This window comes from Orycteropus afer, unplaced genomic scaffold (assembly GCF_000298275.1).
Source record: "Orycteropus afer afer isolate SDZICR_OR568_19922 unplaced genomic scaffold, OryAfe1.0 scaffold00255, whole genome shotgun sequence".
Classification (NCBI taxonomy): Eukaryota; Metazoa; Chordata; class Mammalia; order Tubulidentata; family Orycteropodidae; genus Orycteropus; species Orycteropus afer.
In genome coordinates, this window is record NW_006921842.1 from 1,487,936 (window position 1) to 1,499,858 (window position 11,923).

Sequence of the window (11,923 nt, forward strand, 5' to 3'; positions counted from 1 at the left end):
CCCACATGAACCTTAGACTTTCTTCATTTTGCTTTGATCTTTTTTCTGATCGATCCCTTTCCGAAGAAGCATTCAGGTATTTGTCTTCAATTTCATTAATTCTGTCTTCCATTGATTCAATTCTGCTCCTTTGCCCTTTCAATATGTTATCTATTTCTGACAATTTAGTATTAATCTTCTGGATTTCTACCTGTAGATTTTGAATCATTTCTAATTTTTCATTTATTTTGTCATTTTGTTCTTGTATTTTCTTCCAAAATTGTTCCAGGGTTTTGTCTGTGTTTTCTTTAATTTTGTCAGTGTTTTCCTTGATATGTCTCTCAGTCCTTTGAAGATACCTAAATATAATTCTTTTGAATTCCTTATCAGGGAGTTCCAATGCTGCTTCTTTCTCAGGGATGTGTTCTGGGTCTGTATCCTACTCCTTTGTTTCTATCACTGTATCTTGCTTCTTTGTGTGGACTGGGATGGTCTGTTGTCTTTGAGACATTGTTATGCTGATGTTGTATTTAGATCTCTGTTAACTGGTTGTGAAGAGCAGCTAAGGGTGAGTCAGGCTCTTCTTGGTGGTTGTTTATTGTTGGCCAGTTGGTGGAGAAGGAAGTGGTGGCTCTTCCTCAGTACGTGAACCTGCAGGAGATGTGGGTATAATTGTGTCATATGGCCACTATTGCTCTCTCCTACTCAGGTAGATAAAAACAATGATCAAAAAAACATCAAAAAAGTAAAAGCAAGTTGACAAAAAACACACTGTGTAAACATGCAGGAACAATTGCAAAAAAAGAAAATAGGAGGAAAAAAAAAACCCACAGTAACTGGAGAGAGGGCAGTAAGAGAAAAAAGAGTAAGAGAATAATGAAGAAAAACATGGGAAAAATGCAAAAAGAAAAATAAGGAATGTGGTTAACCATGAATAAGAAAAAAAATGGGAAGCAGGAACAGGGAAGAAAGAAAAAGCTCAAAAACTAAAACTTAGGAAGGGAAGAATAAAGAATCATAACAAGGACAAATAATAATAATAATAATTTTAAAACATGAGAACAAACTTAAAAAAAAAAGTCTGAGCAGGGCATCCAGGCTTCGACCAAGCCCAGAGATTGTGATGGAATTCCTGCTGGCCCAGAAGGTGGGTGGAAGTGAAGGATAGCTGCATCTCCTTTCACCAAGATGGTGTGAAGTCTAAGAGTAACAAGGGGAATATTGCACCTTTCCAGTCGCTCATGTCCTGAATGTCCTTGTGGTTCCCAGCAAGTGGAGCCTATACGTAAGTCCCTAGAATCTGGAAGAATGCTGTTGCTTTAAATATCCTAAATGATCAAACCACTTGTAAACATTCAAAATGGCTGTGCCCTCTGGACAGGAAGAGGTCCACAGCTCAGCCTGCCTTCCTCTTCACTGCTTCTTTTATTCACTAGCCACTAGTGCGGTCCTCCGTGCACCTCCTGGCTAGTAGGGCCGATTTTTATGTTAAGTCTTAGCAAGTCTTAGCATAGTGTCTTAGGCATTTGACTGCTAAGCAGAAGGCTGGCGATTCAAAACCACCAGCCACTCCTCGGAAGGAAGATTGGGCAATCTATTTCCGTAGTGATACCACCCCGGAAATCAAAGGAGGGGTGGCTATGAGTTGGGTTTGACCCGACCACAGTAAGTTTGGTTTGGTTTGGTAACACCACTTGGCAATATCCAAGCTGTCCGTGCCATTGGGATCGCTGATAGCCTGCAGCTCTGTATGTCTCCTTATTCAGTATTTTCATGCAGGTTCTTCTACTAGTTGGAGTTAAGTCCACTTCTGTATCCTTCCCTTCAAAGCTCAGGGCTCTAGGATTATTTTCTGTATTTGTGTTAATTGGTTTCTCTTTTCTTTGTTGAAGAAGGACTGTGAAGTCTGTCTGCCTATTCTGCCATCTTACCAGTCTCACAGACATCTGGTTTCTTGACTGCTGCTTCCAGGGGTGTTGATTATGGAGCTAAATAAAACAAAATCCCTGACAACTTCAGCATTTTCTCTGTTTATCATGATGTTGCTCACTGGTCCAGTTGTGAGAATTTTTGTTTTCTTCATGTTGAGGTGTAATCCATACTGTAGTCTTTGATCTTCACCAGTAAGTTCTTCAAGTCATCTTCACTTTCAGCAAGCAAGGCTGTGTCATCTGCATATTGCAGGTTGTTAATGAGTCTTCCTCCAATACTCATGCCATGCTCTTCTTCATATAGTCCATCTTCTCAGATTATTTGTTCAGCATACAGATTGAATAATTATGGTGAAAGAATACAACCTGACACACCCTTCCTGATTTTAAATCATGCAGTGTCCCCTTGTTCTGTTTGAACGATAACCTTTTGGTCTATGTACAGGTTCCTGATGAGCATAATTATATGTTGTACAATTCCCATTCTTCACGATGTTATCCATAATTTGCCATGGTCTACGCAGTTGAAAGCCTTTGCATAGTCCATAAAACACAGATAAACATCTTTCTGGTATTCTTTGTTTTCAGCCAAGATCCATCTTACATCAGCAATGATATCCCTCATTCCGTGTTCTTTATAAGGAGCTCTGGTGGCCTAGTATCTAAGGCATTAGATTGCTAACCAGAAGGTTGTTGGTTCAAAACTCTCTAGCCACTGCATGGAAGGAAGACTGGGCAATCTACTTCTGCAAAGATTTACCACCTCAGAAACCCAAAAGGGGTCACTATGAGTCAGAATTGACTCAATGGCAGTGAGTTTGTTTATTTTGTATGTTCTTTATGAAGAACCCATAAAGGCCACTATATGTCTAGAGACTTTATAGTTAGCGTTGTTGTTGTTAGGTGCTGTTGAGTCAGTTCCAACTCATAGTGATCCTGTATATAACAGAACAAAGTACTGCCCAATCCTGTACCATCTTCACAATTGTTACTGTACTTCACCCCATTGTTGCAGCCCCTGTGTCAATCCATCTTGAGAGTCTTCCTCTTTTTCACTGATCTCTACATTACCAAGCATGATAGCCTTCTTCAGGGGCTGGAGTAATTAGGGAAAATTGAAAGTAAACAGACCTATATCTAAATTGGAGTTCTAGCACATTTTGTGTGACCTTGAGAATAAACCACTATGAATGAAAGTTATCTGCAAAATAGAACTTATCCCTTAGTTCAAATATTTTTATTATTAGTTTGAATTTTTTATTATAGTCATTTAAAAAATTTTTGTGTTTGTGTAAAAACTTGGGAAGACCAAGTTTAAGCTACAGTGGGATAACAGAACACAGTCACCAGCTGACTTTGTGCAGAGAAATGGGGGGTTAGCAAGTACTACTACTGTTTTTCCTTAAATATTCCAAGTTTACATAGGGTTAATATCTCTCGTAGAAAGATTGGTGGCTTGCTTGACAACTTTTTAGGAGAGATCCCAGTTTAATCCAGTGGTAGTTCCTAATGAATGCTTGGGATTTTGTAATACCACAGAATGAATATTCAGAATTCTCTTTCTTTCTTTTTTTGTTTCTGTTACATTTAGGTGTCTCTTGTCTCTTATGCTCCTGGGAAAGTGGTTTGTGAAATGAAAGTAGAACAACAGCATGCCAATAAATTTGGCACTCTACATGGTGGTTTGACAGCCACCTTAATAGATAGCATATCGACGTTGGCTCTGCTATGCACAGAAAGGGGAGCACCTGGAGTCAGTGTTGACATGAACATAACGTATGTATACAAACTATATACGACAAACAGTTTTTAAAAATCTGATAACTCATTTCAGACAACTGAGAGTAACACACCTGTAAATAAAACATGAGCTGTAATTAATTGGACTTCCATAAGTGTAACTATGGATTTGCCCTAAAATGTTCCATAGCCTTAACATCTCTAACTAGAGTAACTAATTTCTGAGTACCAAACCAAACCTGTTGCCATTGAGTCGATTCTGAGCCGTAATGACACTATAGGACAGAGTAGAACTGCTTTGTAGAGTTTTTAAGGTTGTAATCTTTATGATAGGAGATTGCCACATCTTTCTCCTACACAGTGGCTGGTAGGTTTTAACGTTGATCTTTTGGTTAGCAGCCAAGCACTACACAACCAGGGCCCTTGATTTCCAAGTACAATATGTAACAAATGTTCAAAAAATCAATTGTTCAGCTTTGAATTTGTAATAGGGAGATCATCAAAGACTCACAGCTGATAACTGTTTCATATAGTCTGGAAAAGCATCCCTTGTACAGATGTCATAAGAGAGTTGTATGGAGCCCATATACTTAAAGAAAATTCTGGATATAATTCAAAGAAAGTTGGAGAAACTTCCCTATGCACATTGTAATCTTGTAACAAGGTAAACACAAGTGTCTGGTCTTAACAGACCGCAATCCTGGACTTTTTTCTGAGACTTTGCAAACAGGTTCTGTAGGTTGATACATCATCAGGGTGCAGTACTAACAGCGTCAGGCTATCACTCACTGTTGGGAAAGTGCCTACAAAGGTCAAACTTTCTGAAAATACAAAAAATTCAATTCTAACCTAAACAAGTATGGTTCCGTGTCCCATTCTTTTTAAAAAACGTACAGGGCTCAGGGATTTAGTTGCAAGATAACTACTTTTCTACCTAAGCAACAGAAAAATATATTTACTGGGGGACAGGCAGGAGTTAGGTGAAAGAGTGATGTTGTAAGACAAGAAGTCTATGTAAATATGTAGGTTATTGGGTTTTTAAACAGTCTAAACCTTTTACTAGCCTATGAAACATTGACTCTTCTGTATTGTGGAGATAACTTAAACTGAGGGCTCAATAAGCAAACCACAGGACAAAATGCAGATAAATGTTCTTTAGAAATTAAGATGTACAAAAAAGACTCCTGTGTTACTGGGGAACATATGCAGCAGTCATTTCTTACTCTATTGTGATAAGGGGTAAGACTGGTTGATGGCTGTACTGTCCTTTAAATGCCTCTGATGAGAGTCAGATGAGCTCTTCAAACCTAGCACTGTATGTCATGATGTGCTAAGATACTGCTGCTTTCATAACACTAAAGAATATTTAATGAATCAAACAGAGTTTTGGCCTTTCAAAGTATAAGTATTGACAAAAGCATTGGCTACAATCAAGAGTTCCTTTAGCTTTGAAAATGAATTCACTTGAACAGAAACTAGGACCTAGTCTCAAAGATTTACTGTAGATATTTCAAAAGTAAGTTTAAATTTCAGTCAATGAACACCTTATGATTTATTCTTTGTACTACTACTGACATAGTACCAAATTTCCTTTATTCCTGCCCCTTAAGTTCTAGGTTACATAAATGAAAGACATCTGTCAGGCTGTCTTAAGTTAAAAAATCTGGTTTCCAAAACAAAGAATAATGCTAGGATAGGAATGTTGTTTGCTGTTAGTTGTCTTTGAGTTGATTCTGACTCATGGCAACCTCATGTGTACAGAGTAGAGCTGCTGCATAGGGTTTTCAGGGCTGTGACCTTTTGGAAGCAGATCACCAGACCTGTCTTCCAAGGCACCTCTGGGTGGATTCGAACTGTCAACCTTTTGGTTAGTAACTGAACACTTAACTGTTTGAGCCAGGATAATACTCTAGGCAAAATGCCAGCTTCCAGTTTTTTCCAGATTCACTATTTGCTCCTCTATAGCACAACGGGTTGCTTGCCTCCCCCTGGTTTCATTTAAGTTAATGACTTATGCCAAAGGGGCAGGGAGGCCCTATCTTCTGACCTCTTCTAACCCCACAAAAGGAAGACAGAATCACCATCAGTAGCCCAAGGCCTATCCCTGTGAGGCCACACATGCTGCCTCCCTCCAGCCCTGACACCAACCATTCTTCGCGCAGCATCCACCACCTCTCTGCTGGGTTCAATAATTTGCTGCAGTGGCCACACAGAACTCACAGATTGTCGGGTTTATTAGGGAATCACCAGGCTACAATTCAAGTTTAGGAACACCACTCAGTCTCTCTCAGCCTGCCATCTCTCAGCCAGTAGTCTCTCACTTTCTCTCCCAGCAGTGCATGTCTCTTGGTGTCTCTCTCTCAGCAATGTGTGTCTCTCAGTGTCTCTTTCTCAGCAGCACATGTCTCTCAGGAGCGTGTTTCTCTCAGCAGCACGTCTTTCTCGGCCAGCAGTCAGAGAGACTCCTTCTGCCTCTAGGAGGGCTCCTTTTGAGCCTGGCAGAGTGGCCAAACTAACCAATCATAACATCAAAATTCTAAGCACCTGACCAAGCAAACTTCCCAGAACATTGCTTTGTGCCACTCTCAACAGAAATACCCCAGGTGGATAACTTTAACAATCAGGAGCTCCTCAGCTGCTCATGGCAAATCCCATCATGGAGTTTATAAAGACTTATGGCTAGAAAAGCCATACCGGGTAATTTACTACATCACAGCTTATTAGCAAAATTCTTTTTATAAGACAGATTTTGGGGAAGTAATGAAATTTTGGCAAAATGTTACTAAACCTGCCATTTTGATCTTTAAATTGAAGCACAATAAAGTCCCAACTTGTGTAAGCCTTCCAGCTACAAACACTGAAGTTGGCAAACTTTTTTTTAAAAAAGTTCCTGGCTTTATACAAAGCAGAAAGCTAATAATAAACTGTAAGGAAATTATTTCCTTTTAAATCATTAACATTATTTTATATGGTCTCATGCTTCAGAGTCTTTACTTTAGTGGAGTCAGCTGAATTAAAGACAGCTTAATTAATGATTATAAGTGGGTAGGAAGTATTTCTCTTAAAAATATGTATATGCAATTCATCACCACAGTTGTTGTTAGGTGCCAGAGAGTCAGCTCCGACTCATAGCAACCCTGTGACCCCAGATTAATTCTTCATAGTTCTTACGTAGTCATTTTAGAGTTGAGTAAATTCTAAGTATTGATATGATACGCCATAGATAACAAGTGATACTTCAATTTGGAAGTTAAACTGATTGAACAAAAACTAAAGGAATTCTTTCACTACTCCCAAATATGAAGTAGGAAACTCAATGTAAAAAAAAAAAGGCAAGAAAACCCTTTCCCATATTTATAGGAAAAGAAACTTATTTCTGGATAAGCAATGGTTGAATAAGATGGAGCTTGGTCAGGAGCAACCACTCAAATTTGATAGGCCAGAAAACTTGACTGATACTCTTCTTAAACTATGTTTAGGAGTAATGTAAGTAACATAGGAAGCTTGTATTGAGATGTACACAATTTTCCCTTTTAAAAAATATTAGCCCTTTAACTGTATTTAAATTTGTTTCCTTTCAAGGTACATGTCACCTGCTAAAATAGGAGAAGATATATTGATTACAGCATATATTCTGAAGCAAGGAAAAACACTTGCCTTTACCTCTGTGGATGTGACCAACAAGGCCACAGGAAAATTAGTAGCACAAGGCAGACACACAAAACACCTGGGAAACTGATAATGGCGGTCTAATCTACAGAAACCCAACAATGATTATCAAATGTAAATTTGACTTTAAATTTTCACAATAAATTAGCACAACCATAAAAATAGGTAAGAGATATTTTCTCTGGGGAAAAGGATATAGAAAGCCAAGTGAGGTAGGGGTTCCTGTGCTTTTTCATTTGAAGGCTTTTCAGTTTTATTTTATATCGCGTGTATATTAATTACCTGGATGAAATCATTCTTAGCTCACAGTGTTGTATAAACTTAAGCAAAAATCTATCATGGCCACTTTGTGATAAGATTACTTCAAAACTAAAGTACAATGAAGTCTTGATGCATGCTACAGTATGGATGGATCTTGAAGACACTATGCTAACTGAAACAAGCCAATCAGAAAAGAACAAATATCGTTTGGCCTCACTTGTATAAAAATACAAGAAAAGGTAAATGTATAGAGACTTAAGTTTATTAGTGGTTACCAAGGGCAAAATAGTGTAATAGTATGCTCCTCCTCCACCCTTTCTTTAATAAAAGATGCAAGTCTTAATATAGCAAAACCTGTGAAAACTGGTACTTGACTGGGACTGCCTTGTTTTTTTGGGTCTTGAAAGTTGGGAAAAAGTGAGTTAATGGTCATGGAGGAATTGCATTGATTAAGGGTGGCACTGCACAGCTGGTAATTCTAATTACTGTCATTAAGTTGTACACCTGTAGAAACTTGAACTGGCAAAAGTTGTGTGATATATTTATGACAACAAAAAATAATAGTAGCTGCTGAGGCTGCTTATGTACAACCAACTGAACACTTCATGGGAATTTATTCTTTGGTTTGGAGGTTTAGAGTCATGGTTTCATGGGACATCCCAGTTAATTGCCCTAATGTGTTAAGTGCTTCATTTCTACTTCCAAGTTTGATGCATAGTGCCTCAGGTCTTAAAAGTTTGCTGATGGCCACCTAAGGCACAATTATTCTCTATCAACCTAGAGCAACAGGAAGAAAAGAGAATAAGGAATAGGAGGATGTGAAATGTGTGGTTAATTGCCTCCATGAACAACTGCTGCTTTGCCATGAGACTAGAATTGGATGGGGCCTGGCCACCATAACTCAACATTTTGATCAAAAATTCCATAGACGAATACTGATCAAAAAGGGGAAAATGCAGAACAGAGTTTCATATTCTTATGGACTCCAGGCTTTTTGGAGCTATTGAGAGTGAATGAACTCCTGAAATTATTGCACTGAGATAATCTTTAAACCTTAAACCAAAAATATTCCCTGAAATACCTTAAAACCAAACAGTAGTTTAGCTTAACTAGTAAAAAAGCTCTGCCTTGAGCATTAGGCTCTTTTAAGAAACTATCTATATGGGATCAAGTTGACAACAGCACTTTGAAAGATTAGATGGGAATCCTAGGCAAGAATGAGTTTTTGTTATTGAGGGAGAAACACCTCAGAAAAGGGGGGTGAAAATGACTGCACAACTTGAAGAATGTAATCAGTGTCATTAAATTACACATATAGAAACTGTTGAACTGGTGTGTTTTATTATTTATTATTATTACTTATTATTGGGGATATTTATTCCCAACAATGAAATAAATCAAACTTAGGAGAAAAAAAAAAAAAAACTCCAACTTTTCCAAAGGAAAGGTATTAATAGTTAATCCATAATGAATTTTAGGTCCTTCTTAGCTCTAAAATGCCATGCTATGTTTTCTTTTTCTTTTATAACCTAGTTTCAAGATCACAGAACTTCAAAATAATTAACCATAACCTAAATTGGGAAATATATTGAGCTATCTGGTCTAAAATAGTCCTTACAAAAATTTAAGGGAAATCATGTTAGTGATACAAGGAATGGTCCAATGAGTGTGCTCCTTTTCTCTGAAAGAGAATTTATTACAGTGAAATCCAGAACCTGTGTTAAGGTAGAAACTTGTCAGAGAAGGAAAACTTGAAATATTTTCCACTAATAGAGATTGATAGAAAAGTGTAAGACTGCGTTCTGTTAAAGGAGGAAAACTTTTAAGACCCAAAAAATCAAAGCAATCCCAGTCAAGTACCAGTTCTTACAGGTTTTGCTATATTAAGACTGGCATTTTTTTTTTTTTTTTAAATTAAAGAAGGGGTGGAGGAGGAGCATACTATTAGGCTCCTGAATCTCCTAGTCTATAGTATTAAAAAGACCAAGTTCATAATGGAAAATACGGCAGTAGATATTGGTGATGGTTGCACTATTGATGTGAATTGTACACGTGAAAAACGTTAAATTGGCAATGTTACATATTTTTACAACAAAAGCAGCATATCCACAAATTGTTTAGTCTATTTCTCAAAGTTTTGTTGACTGTGTCACTCTTAATAATTGATTTCTGTACCAAGGAGTCCTAGTCACCATTTCTAGATTGAAAAGAAATTTTAAATAAATTGGGAAACATAGCGAAGCTGACAGTTAAACCTTGATTATCCTTTGCCTGTATTAGAATGGATGCTTGACTATCTTCTAAAAGGACAGAGCAGATTTCTAGTAGCAGTGAACACACAGGAGACCCATATGTTGATTTCTAGTATTTTTCGGTAAAAGAAACCTGGGCTTCTCAGAGAAATGCCCAGTTCCAGGGTAGGGGCCAGGACAGGGAAGTTACAAGATGTTTTGTGCCTGAAAGTAAGGATATGCTCAAGAAAAAGATTCGTGTGCAAATATTTAGGTTGGAAAAAAGGAATCCATTGGCACTGTTTAGATGGCTACAGCATGGCAAAGAAAGGAAAGAAAGCTCTTCCTTGTAATATAAGGCTGACAAAGATGTAAGGAGGGATAGGTTCAGAAAACCACCATTTGCAAACATGGATGGGTTTCAGCAGTGATGCTCTTGATAAGGAGTACGAAGAATATTTGCATTTTGTCTTCCAGATTGCTTCTTGGTTGCCAGGGGAAAACAAAATTAGTATCACCAGAATAGACAGTATGCTTCTGGATGTTATCCTGAGAAGGGCCTAAGGTCACATTGGATGTTGACAGGAATATGTAATTGAAATCTAACCATAAAGAAACATTACTTGAATATAAAATAAGATTTTATATTAGTGTATATATATATATATATATATGTATATATGGGCTTGTACTCATGGGACATGAGACCAGAACTAGATGGTATCTGGCTGCCAGTTGGCCACTCGGAGGGGGATCTGTGCAGGAATCTTGGATAGAGTGGGAGAACAAGGTAGAACAAAACTCAAAATCACAAAAGACTAGTGTGATAGTTGGAGCTGTGTGTCACCTTGGCTGGACCACAATTCTGTGTGGTTTAAGCAGTTGTGATGTGGTTATTCCCATGATGGGATCAGATGAGTGTTTTGAGCAGCCAATCCATTGAAAGGGAGTTCCCTTAGGGGTGTGGACTGCTTCCAGTATATTTATGGACATCCTGGGAAAAGAGACACTCTTCTGTGGATCAGGATTCTGTTGTGCTGCCTACAACTGTCTGTGAGCTAACAATCCACCATTCAGCCTGGAGATCTTGGATGTGTCATTCGTTGGAGTCAACAGCCAGTATACTGCCTGCCAGCCTTGAGTTCCTCAGCCCCTGCAGCTGTGAGTCGGGAAAAGCCTCAAGCGTGTTATTTGATCCAAGAACTTTGGACTTTTCCAGCTTCTATGTGTGTGAGCCATTTTCCTATGATAAATTTATCTTTATATATGTAAGGTTTACTGGTTTTGTTTCTCTAGAGAACCCAGTCTAACACAACTAGGTTTGTGGGTCTGATAGAGCCTGGTGAGACCCCTGAGGCTATGGCCCCTAGCCACCCTTTAGGTGGAATTGCATTCACTTCTGTGGCTTCCAGCCAAACAAGACAGGTATATGGGCTGAACATTTATATCAGGTAGACAGACTACTTGGTGCAATCAATCCTGGGAGAACAGAAGGGCAGAGTTTGCACAGGGAGATAGCTCGGAGGGCAGGAGTGCATGGGAGGGAAGGACACAGGGCAGAGGTAACTATGGGGAGGAAGTGGGAAGAGAGCTGTTACATTGTGGGGAATTGCAGTCAATGTCATGAGACAAAATGTGTATGAACTGCTGTATGGAAAATTAATTTGCTTTGTAAACTTTGACCCAAATCACAATAAAAATTTTAAATGTCAATGTCATGAAATACAAAGAAAGGCTGAGGAACTGTTTATAAACTAAAGGAGACTATAGACATGACAACTACATTCAAGTAGGGGGGACTCTGGAAAAAAGATATAGGACTATTTAAATAATTGAATATGAGTGATATAATACCAGTGTTAAATTTCCTACATCTGATAATCTTACTATGGTTATTTAAGAGAATGTCCTTGTATTTAGGACATACAAGTAGTAGTAAGGAATAAGGAATCAATGTATGCAACCGATTCTCAAATGGTCCAGAAAAGTAACATGTAAAATTTATATGGAGAATGAAAACAAATGTGGCAAAATGTTAAAAAATGAATATGGGTAAAGGTTATACAGGAGCTTTCTGCATTACTCTTTCAACTTTTCTATTTTTGAAATTAT